Below are 19,101 nucleotides of genomic sequence, written 5' to 3'. Positions count from 1 at the left end.
ATGAACATATTCATTAAAGTTTTAATATACAAAATCAACATGGAAAAATCAATTCCAGTTATACAAAAAGCAACGAGTTGCCTAAAAAGGAAGAAAAGAGAAAAAGAAAGGAAGAAAGAAACTTCCATCTTTAATTGTGTCGAAAAGAACAGAATCCTAGGAATAAATAAATCAACACACAGACATACAAGATTTGTACATTTAAAAATATAAGTCCTTGATTTAAATAAGGTTAAGACAACACAAATATGAAAGAAACATGCCCTTTGTTCATGACTTGAAAAGTTAACATTGCTAAAATATCTATATTCTCTAATACTCTCCATCAAAACTAAATGACCTTTTTCATGGAAATAGGAAAGATAGTGGTAAATTTGTTTAGAACCAGAAAAGACTCCCAATAGCTAATACAATTCTGTCTATCTATCTATCTGTCTGTCTGTCTGTCTGTGTGCTTGCAAGTGTGCATGTAAATATGTAGAGGCAAGATATTGATATCAGTTGCCTTTATTTTGAGAAATAGTCTTTCACTCAGTCCAGATCTCTCTATCTAAACTAGGCTTCCTGGCCAGCAAATTCCAGGGATCTTCCTGTGCCTACTTCCAGCACTGGAATTCCATGTGTGCATCATGACATGTCGGTGCTGGAAATTGAACTCAGGTTCTCATGCCTATAAGCAGATATTTAACCTACTGATTCATCTTCTTAGCCCCCATAACACAGTCTTCAGCAAGAGGAACAAAGCTGAGGGCACCAAATGTACTGACTTTAAATTATGTTGCAAAGTTGATGTAACCAAAATAGGATGACATTAATATTTATTTATTTATTTATTTATTTATTTATTTATTTATTTATTTTTATTTTATTTTATTTTATTTTTTTGGTTTTTCGAGACAGGGTTTCTCTGTGGTTTTGGAGCCTGTCCTGGAACTAGCTCTTGTAGACCAGGCTGGTCTCGAACTCACAGAGATTCGCCTGCCTCTGCCTCCTGAGTGCTGGGATTAAAGGCGTGTGCCACCACCGCCCGGCTTGATATTAATATTTAAAACAGACACATAAGACCGTAGAACAGAGTAGAGAGCCATAAACAAAACTACAAGGAAGAGAAGTAACTAACAAAGGAACCATGGCTTTGCAATAGGAAAAGAATAGCTTATTTAATACAATTGTTGGGAAAGCCATACTACCAAAAGAAAGATGAAAGCATTTGCACAGTTCATAGTATGAGACCAACATTGAATAAAGAGCCAAGTCTTAGAAAGCTGACTCCTGGACCAGAGAGATGGCTGAGTGGGGAAAGTGCTTGCTGAGTGTCTAGAGACAAGGAGACAGGAAGTGATGCAAATCCCAGAGGAGTGGATCTGGCCATCTGGATCCAATTAGCTGTAAGGAAGGACTCTTTGAAGTGGCACTGGGTATCATCTTACAGAAGTAAACTGCACTGCATACTTCTAAATAACATAGCTGCAACGATGAATTCAAACTTTTAAATGTAACCCCTAAAATAAATCATATGATTAAATTGTGATAATTAAACCCTTGGGAAATTAAGAGTGGATGTTAGTTCGGTTTGAATATAGACTCTGTACCAAAGCATACTTACATTCTAAATACATATAAATACCAACAAATAAGCTAGCTCAAAAATAGACTATATTTTGATGACACATGAGGGCTGCCACTGATGATGATGGTGGATCAGGAAGAACGTGTCTAAGTAACACACACACGTGCGCACGCACACATACACACATACACCTTATTAAGAAGGTAGTGACCCCCAGTTCTGGACACATGCCTGTAAATGATATAATGCTGTTCTCTTCTAGGCTGAATGAAGCCCATTTTCTTTGTCTATTTAGGTGTATGAGCACCTAGACCGATGCCATATTCCAACTATTGTGAATGACACTACAGTAAGCATGAATATGCAGGTCAATATTTTTTGAGAGGGGAATAATCAAGGTTTGTCAAATTTCGAACCCAAACAAAGAAATTTTGCAGTCAGCAGAATTGTGAGATTTAATTTATTTTTAATTTTTGGGAAGTCCCTTTCTTTTCAAATAGACTATGAAGTGTCATCTAATATTTTCACCGCTAGTTTTGTATATTATTAGAGAAGTTGTGGACACTTCCGCACCAACTGTTTAATCTCAGACTCATTGTGAGTTATGACTCTGCCCAGTGTGGTCTCTGTCATGTATCTATTGTCCATCAAAGGCTTTGAAATACACAGTGATATTTGTCTTTCTGGATCTGGGTTCCCTCATTCACTATAGTATTTTCTAGTTCTACCCATTTACTTGCAAATGTCATGATTTTGTTTTTCTTTACAGCCTAACAGAATTCTATTGCGCATTTGTATATTTCTACCACCCATTCACCAGTTACACGGCTAATTGACATGCCTGCAAGGAGGGTAGAAATCTCACAAGGTCCCACTCTCAGGCAATAAGAAACGGCTAGGGAGGAAAGAAGCGGTGTTCTCTAGAGATAACTGTCCTGAGAGAGTATCCACTCCCAAGCAATCAGCCTTAAACACAAACGCATATGCCCAACACCACATGGACTCAGCATGCTGTATTTATATATACATACATACATGTGTGTGCCTGTAACAATAATAATTTAAAAAGAAGAGCTTATTAACTTGCAAGGGAGTCAGGGGAACATGGGAGGAGTTGGCGAGGGAGAGAGTGCATAACAATGTAGATACAGCACTCATGTATGAAATTCTTTTAAAAAAACTGCAAAGAGATATACAATGAATGATGAATTTTCTGTCTGACATTTTTAGTTTACAATGTCTAGGTTTTGGAGTGAGATACCTGCATGCATGTGTGTGTGTGTGTGTGTGCGTGCATGTGAGTGGGTGCATTGCCTATGCAGGGGTCAGAGTTAATATTGGGATGTCTTCCTCAATCATTTCTCTATTTTATTTTTTGAAGATAGGATCTCTCTGTGAATCTTACAAACTCAATATTTCAACTAGATGCCTGGCCAATGAGCCTTCAGGTTCCACCTGTCTCTGCCTCCCTCTCTCACTCCTCTAAGCACTAGGGTTATGGGCATGTAACAAAACAGCTTTTCCATGGGTAGTGGATCTGAACTCAGGTCCTCAGGCTTGCATAGGAAGCACTTTATTCTTTGGGCCAATTGCCAGATCCAGGAGTTAGGTCTCTGAGGCTGGGATGTTAGATAATGCAGTTGTTGTTCATGTGGTTTATATTTTACTTGGAGTTCCTGTGCTCCACAGTTGGATTTTGCTCCAAGTAGTACTGTTATTGTAAAAATAGAGACAAGGGATGTTTTGAAATTTTTAAACATGGTTCTTTTTCATTGCTGGCTATCATGGAATCTGGACCATTTTTATTGATCAATAAATTTTATTTCCAAATAAAAGCATAGTACTTCAAGAGTTTACTTTTAGTAAGCTATAACATTAGGAGAAATTATGGACCAGAAAGAAATTTCAAAGAATTGACCAGTGTTTTATAGTGGGAAAGAGAAAAAACGTATGGACTGACTGTTCAACTATACCAGTATTTTCTTCATGCTGTTAAATGAATTGCTATTAGAAGGGTGTTTGTATTCATCCATGTACCAATTCCTTCTCAAGGTAATAACTGATCTTATTCCCTTTGCTCCATGTGCAGAACTGAATTACTAAAACTGAAAGTGACTTCAGCTTAGACAGTATGTCTTACCAATAAAGATATTCTCACAATGTGTGGGTCATTTGTTTGTCACTGATCCATAAGTCGTCCCAAATTCTTACTTGAAAGTTTCTCTTCAAAGTCAATTGATTACTTTGCCTTTGGCCATTGAAAAGTGGCCCTGTATTTGCCCTGTCTATTCTGAAGATCCAAACAGGGTGTGTGCCTCCTCACTGGATACCGTTTGCAAAATGAACCCTCAAATGAAAAAGGCCATCAGGCTACTCTTTCAATAATCTGCTACTCATCTAATGAAGTGGAATTCAGTTGTTTTGGCTTGAACCTGATAAAATTATTTCTCCATCTCTTGATTAAGTATTGCCTCATACTACTCCAGGGGTTTTTTGTAGAAAAGACATCAAAGTATGAGGTTGTTCTCTTAGAGTTTTCATAGATTATCACTTTATTATTTTTCTGTTTTGTTGTGTGTACACGTGTGCATTGTGTGTGTGTGTGTGTGTGTGTGTGTGTGTGTGTGGAGAGTATGGATGCAGAGGCTATGGGAGGATGCTATTCATTGCCCTGCTCTACCCTTCTCCTTTACTCCACTGAGACAGGGTCCCCACCTGAATCTGAAGTTAGGCTGGCTGACGACAGTCCCGGAGATCACCCTGCCCAACTACAAGCACTAGGGGAATAGACATATGGGGACCATGCCTGAATTTTTTGTAGGCTGTAGGCATTTGAACTCAGGACCTCATACTTCTACAGGAAGAGTACTTACCCACTGATCTGCTTCCCCAGACCTTGTCTAACACTTTAGTGCACCTTCTACTTTTTCTCAATCCCTTGCTAATTCTACACAATGTGTGTGACACCGATGGCGGGAGCAAAGATGAACCCAAACCAAGAGAACACTAGGGGAAGAGAAAGAGTCTTGAGAGCATTCAGTTCGCTCTTCTCATGCTTTCAGGACTGCATGCAGACTTACAGTTGGTGATTTAATACATTGTCCCTCTGTTTCTTTTGGCTAATTCTAGCTTCTCTCTGCTGCAATCAAAGGCAATTCAAGAACTGACTGATGAGGGTAAAAAGTTGTAACAGGAGACCGAGGAAGGAGCTCTACCAATCTTTGCAAACCAAACACTAGTAAACACTTAGCTCCTTTGAGCTCTTTCTGGATGCCATACTGGGTGCCCCTCCCCCCACTCTGTACTGGCTGCCATACTGGGCATACCCTCCCCCCACACACTCTGTAATATCATACATAAAACTCACCACATAAAAATTAAGAAAATAAAATTTTGTGAGTTTGTTTTCCCCTTGAGTTTTCCTGTCTTTAAGAACTTAAACATTTGTAAACCACTCAAAATTAAGAACTACTTGAACTCCATCTTTTGTTTTTCTCAGAGGAAGCTGAACGCAGCTTCATTAAGCACTGGGTGCCACTGCCTCTAAACGCACAAACAGACGTCCAGTTCTTTCAGATTTGTAGCAGCTGTTTTCTCTGAATGATTTCTTGCTCAGCATGGGGATTTCACGTGTTGCCGGCCCGTGGGGAATAGAGGTGTCTCTGCGCATGGGCAGCACAACTATCAATGACCTCTCCACGGAACTACTGTTCTGAGCTCTTAGTGCCGAGGGGACACCTAATTCTCCGAATGGCACTTGGCTCGCCTCGTGACTTTGGTTTTTGATGTTTGCCTTTTCTAAGAGTTAACTGGAGAAAAGCCTCCAGTCTTCTGTTTGGGAACAAATGAAGAGAAGCCAGATGGCTGGTTTATCACTCCAACTAAATTTTGGGATAGTTTTCTGTGTTTGAATTGGTATGCCTTTATTAGGCAACAGAAAATATCTAGGGACACAATTATGATAAAAAAAAAATAAGTCTGGGTTTTGCTCCACTAAAACAACAAAGAAACTTAAATGATTTATAGGCACTATTGTCAATGAAGCATACAGATTACCTCAATAACCCAGAGACCATTTCTACAAAGTAGATCCAACTATTACTTTCAAGTAATAGTTCAACTATTACAGCTGAAGAAAACAAGACTTAGAATAAGCAAGTTGACCAGAGCCTACAGGTGGGACAGCTAGTTAGAGGAGAGGGAAGGTTCTGCCCAGATCTGATTGAAGGCTGCTCACCTGAAAGCTGGGTGATATCGCCTTCCCAGAATATACACAATACAGTGAGCACACAGAAGAGAAAGAGGCCCCAGAAGGCCTTCGCCAGCACGAACTGTGGCTTTAACTGTCTTTGCAACTCTGGATGAATCATCTCCCTGGGCTTGGGTTTCTCTATGTAAGATGAGGGCTGAAGGCTATTTGTATTGGACAGTCTCTGGTTCTCTGGCTTTATAATTGCTGTTACCTCAGATGTATGGGTGTGCCTGACCACATATACCTCAATATTCATATGCCCACAGTACATTCCAAGGTAGTAACTTAACTGTGTTAAAAAAGGCTCCACCACAATTGAATGATAAGTCCTGACCTGTAGTGAATCCTAATATTTACAGCAGCCCCCTCTGGAACGTAAAAACAGTTTTAAAATCTGGCAAGAAAATGGGAGAAAAGAGGAGAGAGAGAGAGAGAGGGGGGGGGGTGATTTAAATGTTAATACCAAGAAGACAAGGAAGGAGAAGAAACAGAACTACAAACAAACAAAAACCTCACACCAAATGCTCCTTTTTAACTTGTTTTTGGAACATTAACTTGAAAACTTTGATTTCTTAGATGTAGGTAGCTTCCATTTAGAAGCTCTTGTATTTTGAGATTTTTTTTCCCTTCTGTTTTATGATAGAAAAGAGAAAATGTCAAAGGTAGACCACAAAATGCAGCAGAAGGTACCCAGAACATCTTGAGGCTTGAGGGAATGCCACCTAGGAAAACGAAAATTACAACTGCACCAGCATAGGATGCATTCTGGTCCCAGGGTCTTCCTCTTTCCTGTCACCTTCACACGGTTGTCACAGCATGCAAAATGTGACCGTTCGGTGCCATGCTACCTGCACAACTTCAGAGCAAAAAGGATCCGAAGTGTCTGAGGAAAATAATTGTATTATTTTTAGTTGCTGCAGAAATGGACCAAGAATCAGGTGGAGAGGACAACTTGGAAGAACGGAACTGGAAATGCTAAAAATACTGTTTCCCCCAGCAACTGAATTTTTAAGAAAAAGTTAGGAAGGGCCAGAGATGGAGATGGAGTTAGAGTTCATGTCTCTCAGCTGCAGTCACTTTATTATTGAGACCAGGGAGAGCAGAGCGCAGGGGGCTAACCCCAGGCAGTAAGGAATTCCAGGGGGAGCAGGCAAAATACAAGGAGACAGCACTGAACTGGGAGAAAAAAAAAAAAAAAAGGATGATTTGTCTATTGCATCTAATACCCGAGCAAAGCCTGTGTGGAGAACGGCTGGGAAATCCATGTCGTTTCGTGAAGCAGCCTTTTTTTTCTGTGAGTGTGAGCCCCGCAGACGCCATGAGCTCTGTAGCTAGGAAGCAAAGCTGTGTTTGACACACGTGTTTCCCATTGATATCTGGAGACAGCCCAGTAGCTGGGCTTGATAAAACCGGATCGAAGTAGAGGCAGAGTAGAGTTTCAAAGCAGGCAGTGAAAGACCGGGAATGCTGTTCAGGAAATTCTTCAGGCATGGGCAGGGACTTGGCTGCAGTTGTGCGGCTGGAAAATCTGACTGGGGCAGCTCCTGAGCGCAGGCAGGGCCTGCTCACATGGGCGGGCTGTGTGGCCGCCTCCTTCAGAGCCTCTCAGCTTTCCCCAGGACCACGGGGGACCCTCATCCGCCACTCTGTGAAGCAGAGGAGAGGTAGGGGACCTTGCAGTTCTTGCCTTTCCAGCCTAGCTTTCTGAGCCCTGTCTGGTGTTTGTTCACAAACACGGGGGTCGGGGGGAGTGGGAGGGGTCGCTGTTGTATGTGTTAACTAACACATTTCAACCCCATCACCTCTGCAGAGGGAGTGGGTGGGTGGTTCTCATCTTTGTTTGCCCCAAAGGCCCTTGAGATAGGAGTTTTAACAGTGCCCAGGCACTTTGGAAAGTTCGAACTCCACAGCGAATGCTGAGGGGGAAGGAAAAGTGTGGATTCCTCCTGTTGTCAGTCTGTCCCAGCGGTCTGGAAGTTTTCTCCCTTTCGGTTTCTCGGACACTTCATTGACTGCAAAGATAACCTCTGATCAGACTGTTCCAGGTCTTAATGCTTCCAAGGTTTTAAGAGGGGGTGTTCCAAGCAGGAAACAGTTCTCCGTTTTTGGAGGAAATCGGAGTTTGAAGTTTTTATTTTGGAATACATTTTATTTATTTTTTTTACTTAGGTTAGAAACAGGTGTGTGTGGGGGGGTTTCTAGTGTCTTTTATATGTGATTTTGATGTGAGATTTGAACAGCTGTAATACATTTACCTAAATTATGCTGGGCTGTTGTTATTCTGCTTTGGTAAGCAAGTCCCCCTTTACTCAGTGACAGAAATAACCTGCAGTTTAATAAATACTTCTAATACAGATAATAGAGCCAGAGCTGAAAACAGTAATTTTTTAAAAAAAAAAATCCTTGTTAAAAATAGAGACAAATGGTGTGAATGTTTCACCGACCACGTCATTTTATTTTCACCTAACTAAAAATAGTACATTAAAAATATCGAATAAATTTTAGCAGGAGGGAACCCTGGCTTTCCTCTTCAATTTAAGTTCTCTTTCATAGTATACTCTGTATTGTAATACATATGATGGCCCTCCTAGAACTTTGATAGCACTCCTTTCTGTGTTCGTATTTAGAATGGTGCCACTGTCTTTAAGATAAATCTGTTCTAACGCTCATCCAGCGTGCTGTAGGGCTCCTTGCTATGCAGTCCATGGTGAGAGGTGCTCCCCAGAGGGGACTTGGGTAAGAGCCTGCCTGGGGAAAGCAGATGAAAGAGTGGAGTCCTGGCATACTGGGTCCTTAGTAAGGAGTCACTAGACCTCTTGGGTGCTTCTCTTAGAAAATGAGATGAGTTTAATTCAGAGTCCTGAACCCCTACAAACAGCTTGTTAGTACTTGATGAGGTGGGGGCTGAATGAAGGGTCGATGCTGGCATACCTCGGTTTTCCCATTCTAAAATGGGTAGGCAGAAGGTCACTCTGGTAGTAAAATTTTCAGATTGTTGGCTAATACTTTCTTTCCCCGTAGTTATCTTGTTGGAGGATAGAATCCGTATGTGACTGACAGCTGGCTTTCTCAGTCTTGAGCAATGGCTCACACATGTTTTCCTTGTTAACCTCTCTCTGAGTCAGGAGGGATAAAACTGGATAGGGTGGGGCATCTTAAAGAATTTTAGTACTCCTTTCAGGCAAGGGAGGGCAGTTAGAAGTCAAAATAGACCGTGGCTCTCTTCTGAATGCCCAGGCAGATTAGGAGCTGATGTGAACCACAGCCAAGCACCCACTGCCAGTAACATAGACAGAGTGATCTGGAATGTCATCCCCCTCTAAATTTAGTTCACGTCAAGCTTTCTGCAGAAAGAGGCGTGACATAGCAACTCCAGGTTGCAGGATTGTGCCGAGCAGTGCCCAAACTGGGAAGAAACTCCATCGTTTCTCTTTTCAAACAAGGAAAACCATGAATTCTCTTGACATTTGAATAGGGTGTGGGGAGGAAGAAAATAAAGGAGAAATCCTATAAGGTCTTAGCAGGGCAAAATGAACATGGAGCATCATGGAGGACATCTTTGCACAGGAAATTAGCACACTTATTAGACTCCTTCGGACACTACTCTGCTTGCCTTCGCATGCAGGTAAACCATGGCCTCAGTGCACGAGGCTGGTTTACCTTCTTCACGAGGGAAGACCTTATGGTCAGCCGGCCCTGCAGAGCCTTCTGGAAGTAATCAGAAAGCACGTATTGTAAGAATAGCATTACCCAGAGGGCTCAGATTTCCTAAGCAGGAGAGAACAGGCTCTTGAGGCCTTATTTTATCCCATATTTGTTCCTTGCAGAGCTATTCCTGCAGGAGCATTGAGTGAAGGGACCAGGTGGTGGACATGAGCAAGTCGTTACTGGGATGAAGCTATTCCAGGCTCTGCTAGACCTACTTTATTAAAACAAAGTTTTGAAAGAGAAAACTATGCTATGTATGCTTTTTTAAATTGGGAAAAGGGTTCTTTTTTTGTGCACAGATACAGGATTGATAAAAGATTGTGGTATAGGTAAAGTGTAGATGGAAGACAGGTGACAAAGACATGAGTGATGTGGAGATAAAGAGAATTAAAAATAGATTATAATATAAATAGGTGTATAGATGTAGAAAATAGATTATAATATAAATAGGTGGGTGTATAGATGTAGAAAATTGATTATAATAAATAGGTAGATAAGTAGATAGGTAGATAGGAAGGTAGGTAGATAGATGATAGATTATATATGCATAGATAGAAATGATACATAGGCATATCGACTGCTACAGAAACACAGATATGGAGAAAGGGAATAGGTGATTGATAGAATAGATTCATGATAGATGATAACACAGACAGAAGATTAATAAATAGAAGGATTAAGTAAGAAGATATAATATGCGAGTAGATGATCAACAGAGATATACAAGAGAGATGGTAGAGAAATGGGTTGGTAGCTAGATTCAGAGACTGAATTTGAGAAAGAGATCATAAACAGATGCTAGAATAGCTAGATGATACATACATAGAAGGAACAGTTAAGGAGATAAGTCATAACTGATAGATACCTAGTAATGGATAGGATGATGGACAGATAAGTGATAGATGCTAGACAGACAAATAGACAATTGATACATTTATTATGAAAATTAGCACACAACACTATGAAAGCCAAGAACTACCATGACATTAATCTACTGCTGCATCCCCAGGAAATGGGGTGATATCATTCAGAGAAAGAGGTCCAATGGTGGGTATAACTCACAGTCTAAGACCTAAAGCTTACTGAAACATGAGGATGTTCTGGTGGGGCTACAAGTCTTGTTACAACTCTTCCTTCTTTCTCCCAGTATTCAGTTTAGTTTTCCCTGCCTATCTCTACTCTGTCCTATTACAGGCAAAGCCAACTTCCTTATTCATTAACTAATAAAAGCAATACATATAAAGAAGGACTTCCCACACTATGTCCCCTTTTCTGTTTAAATGAAAAGGAAGGTTAGTAAAATTACATATAACAAAACAGGTATTTAGAAAGAATTGTAGTTAATATATATATATAATCTTTTATCATAACTAAGGACAACTATAACTATCTATTCTTCAACTTTGTCAATGATTCCAGAAGCGTATAATATTACCTAAGTTAACAAAAAGTGCATTGTAAGCAACTTCCAAAACTCTAGAATTGACAGAGACATTTTACTGCCTAGACAGTCACCCAAAGTTCTTCTGCAACATTGGAGCATCCATCTTCAGCCTACAGGCCCATAATATCCATAAAGCAAGAAATTTCAAAGCTAGTTCTGCCTATATTGGCAGTTTGTCAGTCACTTTCTTCTGTATCCTGCAGAATGTCTGGCAGTCCCTTTCATGAAACAGGAACTCCAAAGGACTGTCTCACCTTTTTAGGTAAGTTCACCAGTCATTTCTCTGTGGATTCTGCATGTCCAGTTCACCAAGCAGTCCAGGCAAGAGCAGATTCTTGTCCAAATGACTAACAAACTCTATGAGGAGCCTCTTTGATGCCCATCTTCCTCTTGAAATAGATTGGTGCTGCCAGGATGTGTCTCACTATCATGAAAAGACCTATGTTCTTTAAACATTTAAATGCTATATTCTGTAGTCTTTGAAAGAGTTAAAGAATACCTATCTAACTGAAATATATCTCTATATATCTAGAAAACCTAACTAACATGACTATAAGCTTGACTATTATAGATGACTATCTATTAACCTATATTTCTTAATTATACATTACATTTTTAAATGAGCTACACAAACAGAATACCTTAATCAAATAAAATAAAATTGACCTTTAATTTGTATCAATAAAGCAAAATCCATACCAATGCAAAACTCTATAGCATATCCCCCTTTAAATGTAAACAAACATTTATAAACAATATTTGGGAATTTGGGCATAGTTCTCTCCAAACTGCTTCCTGCTTTTTGTTGGGTGAAGTACTTTTTGGGGTATTCATGGAGACATTTTACAGAGTCTTGGTCAATCAGTCACATTAGTCTGGAATTAATCCACAGTTTCTCATCTTCTGTGGAAGCAAAGGCAGAACTTCTTTTTCAAAGAAACAAATCCTTAGACACAAATTTTGGAATCAAGATACCTCTAAAATGTATAGTTTGGTTTAGCTTAGTAGCGCTTGCAATATCTCTCTGTACTTAGCTCCTTCACAGTCAAAAAAATTCAAAGAAAACATAATAATATAACTCTATGTGTATATCCCATCTTTATGTGGCTTATTTTTTCTGACTATTAATTTTTCTACAAGTTTAATATTATCTTTACTCCTTTAATCTGACATTTTGTACTCTTTTATTTTACATTTACTGTCTTTTTACTCTTTTTTTTTTTCTGTCTCCCAAGCCTACATACATTTTTTTAAAACACAGTGTGTCTCCTATGGAGGTCGTTTATGTCTAACTATGTCCTATTGTGTTTCTGAAATCCTTTTCTGTTCAGGAGTGCTTCTTAAAATGTTAAACTGCTGGCCGGGCAGTGGTGGCGCACGCCTTTAATCCCAGCACTCGGGAGGCAGAGGCAGGTGGATCTCTGTGAGTTCGAGACCAGCCTGGTCTACAAGAGCTAGTTCCAGGACAGGCTCCAAAACCACAGAGAAACCCTGTCTCGAAAAACCAAAAAAAAAAAAAAAAAAAAAAAAACTTAAACCGCTAAGCATTGTTACTAAGACTAAGGCTTCTTTGCCTTTTGGCTCAGCCCAGTCTAATATAGTGGGGCAGATGTCTGTTTAGCATGAGCCATGCTCACAGCAACATTTTCAGTCACACAGCAGGTCTATGTGGCCATTAAGCAAGTTGTAGCACTCTGCTCACAAATCACATTTAAATGCTCTATAGCAGAACCTCCCAAAAGTGTCAGGGTTCATGTTAGCAATATGACCCAGGAAGCTGCCCTTTCAAAACTGTGTTCCCCCCCCCCCCCCGCTACTGCAGAATCAGAAAGACATCTCTTAAAGGAATCGTGCCTCTGCTTGCTTCTAACAAACAGAGCAATAAGCTGTGTTAAACTATGGTTTTTTTGTGACTAGAATTCCTTTTCAAGCTTTCTCAGGTTTTAAGTTGATTTAGTTGGCACACATTGATATGCCAGTTTGTTGTAAGGAGGCCACTTGTTCATTTCCCAGCTGCACAGACTCCTGGAAATAATCACACCGAAACTATATTATTTAAATCACCTATTATTTAAATGGCCTATTAGCTTATGCATATTTCTCAATAACTCTTACATCTTGAATTAAAACATTTCTATTCATCTGTATATTGCCATGTGACTGTGGCTTACCAGAAAGGTCTATCTCCAGTGGGACTACATGGCTTCTCTCCACCTTCTTATTCCCAGCATTCAATTTAGTTTTCCCTGCTTAGCTCTACTCTGCCCTATCACAAGCTAAGCCAGCTTCTTGATTCATTAATCAATAGAAGCAACAATACACAGAAAGTCTTCCCACACCAGGTAGTACTGGTCTAAGCTTGAGAATCTAAAGGCCCAAAATCAGGGAATTGTATTTTTACCAACAGAAGACACTAACAAGAGAGGCTGTTCCTGACAAGTTTGGCTTTATACCACTCCTATAGGCATCTGGAAAGGAATGGCTTTGGAATACTCTGTTTTGGTGAAGTCTGGATGCATTAATTTATTCTGTATGTTGGAATTTTGCAGGAGGTTTTAATGGAAAAGAAAGTTTGAAAGCTGAGTCAGTGAAGATTGCATTTGGCCATCAATCCTTCAAACCCTGCTTATAGTAATCTAAGTATTAAAAGGATTGTTTTCACACGTATGGTTATAGATCAGACTTATAAAACCAGGACTATGGCAGGAAGAATTGGTTCCCCTATTTCCACATAAGCTTTATATCCTCTTTTCATTTCTAAGTGCTGTGCCCAAGCGAGGGAAGCAGTAATAGAGCATGAAGGGGAATTATTTATTCTCCTAACTCCTTTAATCAGGAAGAAATGCCCTTTATTATAGTCTTGCCCTGATGCCTCAGCACACAGACAGAACTGGGTCAAAAGCTCTCTAGTCAGGCACTGGTCCTATGGAGTAATACTTCAAGGACTGTCTTTGGCTAGTTTCTCACTCTCTGAAACTCAGGTAGAAACTATAAGCTGAGGTGAAGAGTTTTTTGACCATTGATATAAATCAAAGTATTGTTAGCACCCGAAAATAGAAAGTTGATAAGTTAGGTCACAGATAGTATGGGCCATAAGTTCCTGACATTCAAAAAGAGAAGAGGAAGAAGGAGAGGGGGAGGGAAGAGGAGGAGAAGGAAGAAGAAGAAGCACCAAATACTTTTGAAGAAGAATCAAATACATTTGAACTCTTAACCCAAGTGAACCATTTATTCTGATATAAACTCTATTGTAAAGACATAAAAGCCCTAAGACCATAGAAAGATTGCTTGCCTAAGAAGTGTAGACAATCCTGTACAGAGATAGAGCTTCTGGGTTCTTGAAACTGGTATGGGTTGCGGGTATACTTTATGTGTTCTGGCTCAGTAGTGATGCTTAGTGACACTTTAGAAGCCATATTAGATGAAGAATATAAGGAGAGTCTTAGTAGTAGATGAATCCAGAAGTCACTAATACCCATAGTTTTCAATAACTACTAAGTCTGAAGTGAGAGTCGAAGAATTCTCAGTTCTGAAAAAGTCCTCCCCCTTGGATTCTGTTCAAGCCAAGTCAAACTGAAGGTCAAGAGCAGTGCTTGTGAAATACTGTTTTGATTTCTGCCTATTGCAGGAATACTAGTATGGCTTTGGTGGTAAATGTCAGAAAGACATGACATGATGTCTTGAGTCATAGTTTCACTTACTCTGCCCCAAGACTGTTTTGGGGCTGTTTTCCTCTGTTTGGGTGCAGTGTACTTCTGTGCACCGTGGAGCCCATTGTCTTCCTCATGGACTCTGAAACCATGTATGAAGGTGATGGTGGGACTTGGCATAGAAATAGGTTTGGGAAGTGAAACCGACAGTGGCAGTAGAGATCTCCAGAAGAGCTTAGTTCTGTTCTTCTCTGATCTTAGGTTTAGAATTGTGCCCATGTTTTGCGGGTTCTTTGTGCTTCTCAAAAACCTAAGATTTCTTCAAAAAAGGCTGTCCACTTTCAGAATATCTCTTCATCTGTTTCTCCAAGTCTGGATATCTTGAAGTATTTTATCCATCTCTCCATCCACTCTTTCTTATACTATCATCTCTATCTTCTTCTATAATATTCTAGTTAACTTCTGATTGACAAAAATATATTTCTCTGAATTTTAATCTAGTCATCTAAGCAAGAAAGAGAGTGGATTCCAGGGAGAGGAAGCACAAAAAATAAAGTAGATGAAATGACCTTGCCAAATGACTTGCAAAAGAGCAGTAAGGCTGAGAATTGGGCCTAGGCTCCATTGGGTTCCAGAGTCTGTGACCTAATGCAGCTTTATCACCCTAGGCTCCAATGTCCTAGTCTTTAAATTGACTATGATAATATCTGCCTCACAATGTGTTGTGAATGCAGAATAAACATAACATGAAGCCCTATGCAAAGTACACATTTACAGGTTTAGGCATGCACATGGTTAATGTTAGGTAATGTTAACCATCAAGCAAACTGAGAAAGAATAAAATAAACCGGATCATGATAAAGACTCAAGATGACCAGCGAAGGCTTTGCTTTGACTTACACAGCTTTCTTTCTGGGTACATGCACTCTGAATATCTCTGCAGATTTCACTGTCCCCATTACTTCACCTTTGCTGCCACATGGAAAAGTGACTGTCCTCATTATTGCTTCAGATTTCTGTTGCCAAATGTGAGCCACCTCCTCTAAAGGAAAGCTTGTAAGCTATGGCCCCTGACCTGACTCTCAGCTGGGCCTGCGGAATTCAGAGGACTGTGTCACCACGGTTCACTTCGCGTATAAATCCTGTGAGATTGGTTTGCTAGCGACTCTCTGCTGATGGCTGTACTAATGCTGGGGGTGTGTAGGTGGTGTGGATATAATTGCTTTGTTGTTCTTGTTTCAACCAAGAAAGCAATGGTGCCTATTAAGGCAAGCCCAATACCCCGATAAAGACGATACTGTCAGGGAGCAGGGACTTTGCCTCTGTGCAAAACACATTTCCAATTTCTCCGATAGGATCAGAATCAGTTGACTTCCACAGGATGTGTTGGAATGCCTGGAGGCCCTGCTACCACTTGCCAAGGTTGAAGTGGTCAGCCACGGATTCTGCTTTCACTGAGCTCAGAGTTAATAAGTAGCACGGCAGGGTGAGACACCTTCAAGCAGATCCTTAGACAGTGCCCTGCTGGAGAAATGCTGATGGGGATTGTGGACTGGGCATGATGTACTTCATGAGAGAAGATTGCTGAGGAACAGAGTGTCTGGGGGCAGAGATGCACTGTTCTTCCATTCCAGGGTGTCCCTGTGGCTGTCTTCCCTCTTCTCTTTTGTTAAGATCTTTCTAGCTTTGTCCCTCTCCTTCTTTATTTAGTGTCACCATCACACCCCTATACTTGGTTTTCTCTTGTTGAGTACCTGTTCATCATAGGTATCACCTGCCTTGCTCTAGGGAGCAGAGTGCACGTAAGTCTGGACAGCATAATTTTGGAGATACCATGACAAACATCAGTTCCAAAATGAACTGTGCACTTTAGAAAGGACTGTGGCCTTCCTCCTCTATGTAAAAAAGCTGCCCACAATATATCGCATACTGTGGATCCCCAAATCAATAACCCATGTGCTGGTCTGTAAACTCATTTTGGCTCACAAAGTGTTTTTATTTTGATTTACTTTGTTGAGACTGGGTCTTAACTTTGTAACCCAGGTTGGCCTCAAACTGCTGATCACCTGGGTAGGCTCCAGAGTGCAGGGAATCACCATTGTGTGTAGCTGTGCTTAGTTCTCCCACTTCCCTATTCATTTACTTAGCTACATCCTAACATAGCGTGAAAATTGGAGTGTCTAGATGACTCATTAAAACAAAAGGTATGTGTTATAGTCACACTCTATGGCAGATGGGTTCTGGGCAGCTCGTCTTCCCTTGAGTGGCACATGTCTCCTTCACTCATCTGTGCTACAAATGAGTGAGAATTTATATGGCTCAATTCTGTTTCCCTCAGCAGGGTTTCTCAGTGGAACTCTGGGACACAGTGAGTCAAAGGAAACTTTCTCAGTTCTCCTGAAGTAGGATTCACTGGATGGAAGTCAAGGAAACATTAAGCTGTGGCTTAACCCTCCCCAAGAACACAGTGGTGTTGGGCTGAGTATCTTAGTGAAGAGAGATGCAAAACTTACTCTGCAAGATAAGAGCAGCAGGCTTGCAGCGAGACATTGTTCATACAAGCTATCACAAGAGTGGCAGCTGGAGTCAAAAGCTTAAACGTAGCAGAAATCAGATGAATCACTGTATCTAGGGCTGGAGCGATGGCTCAATAGTTAAGATGGCTAAGTAGTTAAATAGTACTGTTTTTACAGAGGACCTAACATTATTTCCCAAAAACACTCATGTTAGTTAGGTGGCTCTAGATGATCCAACATTCCAACATCCTTTTTAGGCTTACATGGGTACCTGTGCTCACAAGCAAATACCCTGACATATGTATGTATGTATGTATGTGTGTATGTGTGTGTGTGTGTATATATATATATATATATATACAAACACACATAATTTAAAGAGAAAAATTTTTTAAAGGAACGTGAGAAGTATTTTGAGAGTGATCAAAATATGTCCTATCTTATTTTCAAGTAAGCACAAATGTCTAAAACCCATTGAGCTCTCTAGTTACTCTCTGCAGATATTCAGTGGGGGTGAGTTGTACCTTGATAGACATAAATACATTTGTAAATATGTACACCAACTCATAACATGGATGCAGAGTACATCATAAAATACACAAATTTAATAAGATTTTATTATGTGTATATGAGCTTACGGACATACCTTCAACGTTAGTTTCCACTGAGACCACAAGAGGCTATCAGATCCCCTGGGATTGGAGTTACAAGTGGAAGCTTCTTGTTTTGGGTCATCTGCAAGCTGCAAGTGCTCTTAACTACTGAGACATCTCTTCTGACCCAAATATACACATTTACAGCCAGTTGTGGGGACATGGGACAAGAGGATTACCATTCATTTAAATTCAGCCTGGGCTACAGTTGAAGACACTGGGAGAGCACGCCCAGGAAATCAGCTAAGCACAGTTCTTAGGGGCTGGCAGAGCCTGAAGTAGCAATCACACAGCCTGCATGGGTCTGTATTAGACCCTTTGCATACATGTTATGGTTTTGGCTTGGTGTTTTGTGGGGAGGCTTAGTATTTGGGGGAGACTCCTTACAGTGGGAGTGGGGTGTATCTGTCTCTTGCCTGGAACCCTTTTCCTCCTACTGGATGGCCACTTGGTTTGCCTTGTTTGGTTGATGTCTCTGGAAGGACTGCTCTTTTCTGGGCGACAGGACTGGGCTGGGGGAAACTGGGAGGAGTGGAAGGAGGGAAGGCTGCATTCAGGTTACATGGCATGTGAGAAGAATAAATAAAAATTAAGAAAGGGAAAGCTAAACAAATATAAGTCTAGAAGTAGCAATAGCATATGAGAACACATATAAGTGTTTGCTACAATTTATACATGTTTTATATTAGATAGCTGAAAGTTTTGTCATACGACATCTTTGTATGTATACAATGATTAAAGACAGGGAAATGAAACAAGAGTTTAAATGGGAAAAACTGAAGCCTGAAATTTCTGGGAAACGTACTGTTTTCTACTTAGCCAACTTTTACTAGTAGCTGCTCTGTAACCTGGATTAAGTGCTTGCACATCCCAGTGTCCCCGCCCCATCCCAGAAAGTACTTTTTCTTCTCTGTTAGGGACTTCATGTTGTCCACAAACCCTTCAAGTTTTGGGTTTCACCTTTGGATTTGAAGTGTGTGAGTCTGGCTCATCTTTATCTTATGGTACAGCCTGGTTCTTGAGCCATAGGAAAGCCCTGGGACCTTAGCTGGGACTGTCCTCATCTGACTTTGGTCACAAATATTCATGAGGATTTAGAAAGTACTGGCCCAGTGCAGTGCTGGGTACCTGATGAGTTGAAAGGATTCCCAAGACAGTGACTATGGTAGATGGACACAGCTTCCTTTTCTTATGCAGATGACAGAATTACATCTGCAATCAGGCTTTTGATGACTTCTGTTCAAGAGTGCTCTCACACATTCATCTCTGGTCCTCAACTTGCAATATTGACTATCTCATCTAGATGAA

The 19,101-nt window shown here is 40.5% G+C and overlaps 1 protein-coding gene across 5 annotated transcripts in view; it reads left to right on the top strand.

Annotated features, from left to right (window-relative positions):
• The window catches only part of Sgcd (sarcoglycan delta), a 919,076-nt gene that overhangs the window by 530,384 nt on the left and 369,591 nt on the right, over positions 1–19,101 (top strand). Inside the window, exon 1 of one of the 5 annotated variants that reach the window (XM_057774533.1) lies at positions 7,352–7,486. The exons of 3 other annotated variants lie outside the window; for them this stretch is intronic. The gene's annotated coding sequence lies outside the window, so the exon portion shown is untranslated. Of the gene's footprint in view, positions 1–7,351; positions 7,487–11,212; positions 11,237–19,101 lie in introns of those variants that run through there. One more of the 5 variants, XM_057774536.1, reaches the window with a different exon arrangement.

Source organism: Chionomys nivalis, chromosome 7, assembly GCF_950005125.1.
Source record: "Chionomys nivalis chromosome 7, mChiNiv1.1, whole genome shotgun sequence".
Taxonomy (NCBI): Eukaryota; Metazoa; Chordata; class Mammalia; order Rodentia; family Cricetidae; genus Chionomys; species Chionomys nivalis.
This window is presented reverse-complemented; position numbering and strand designations above follow the sequence as displayed.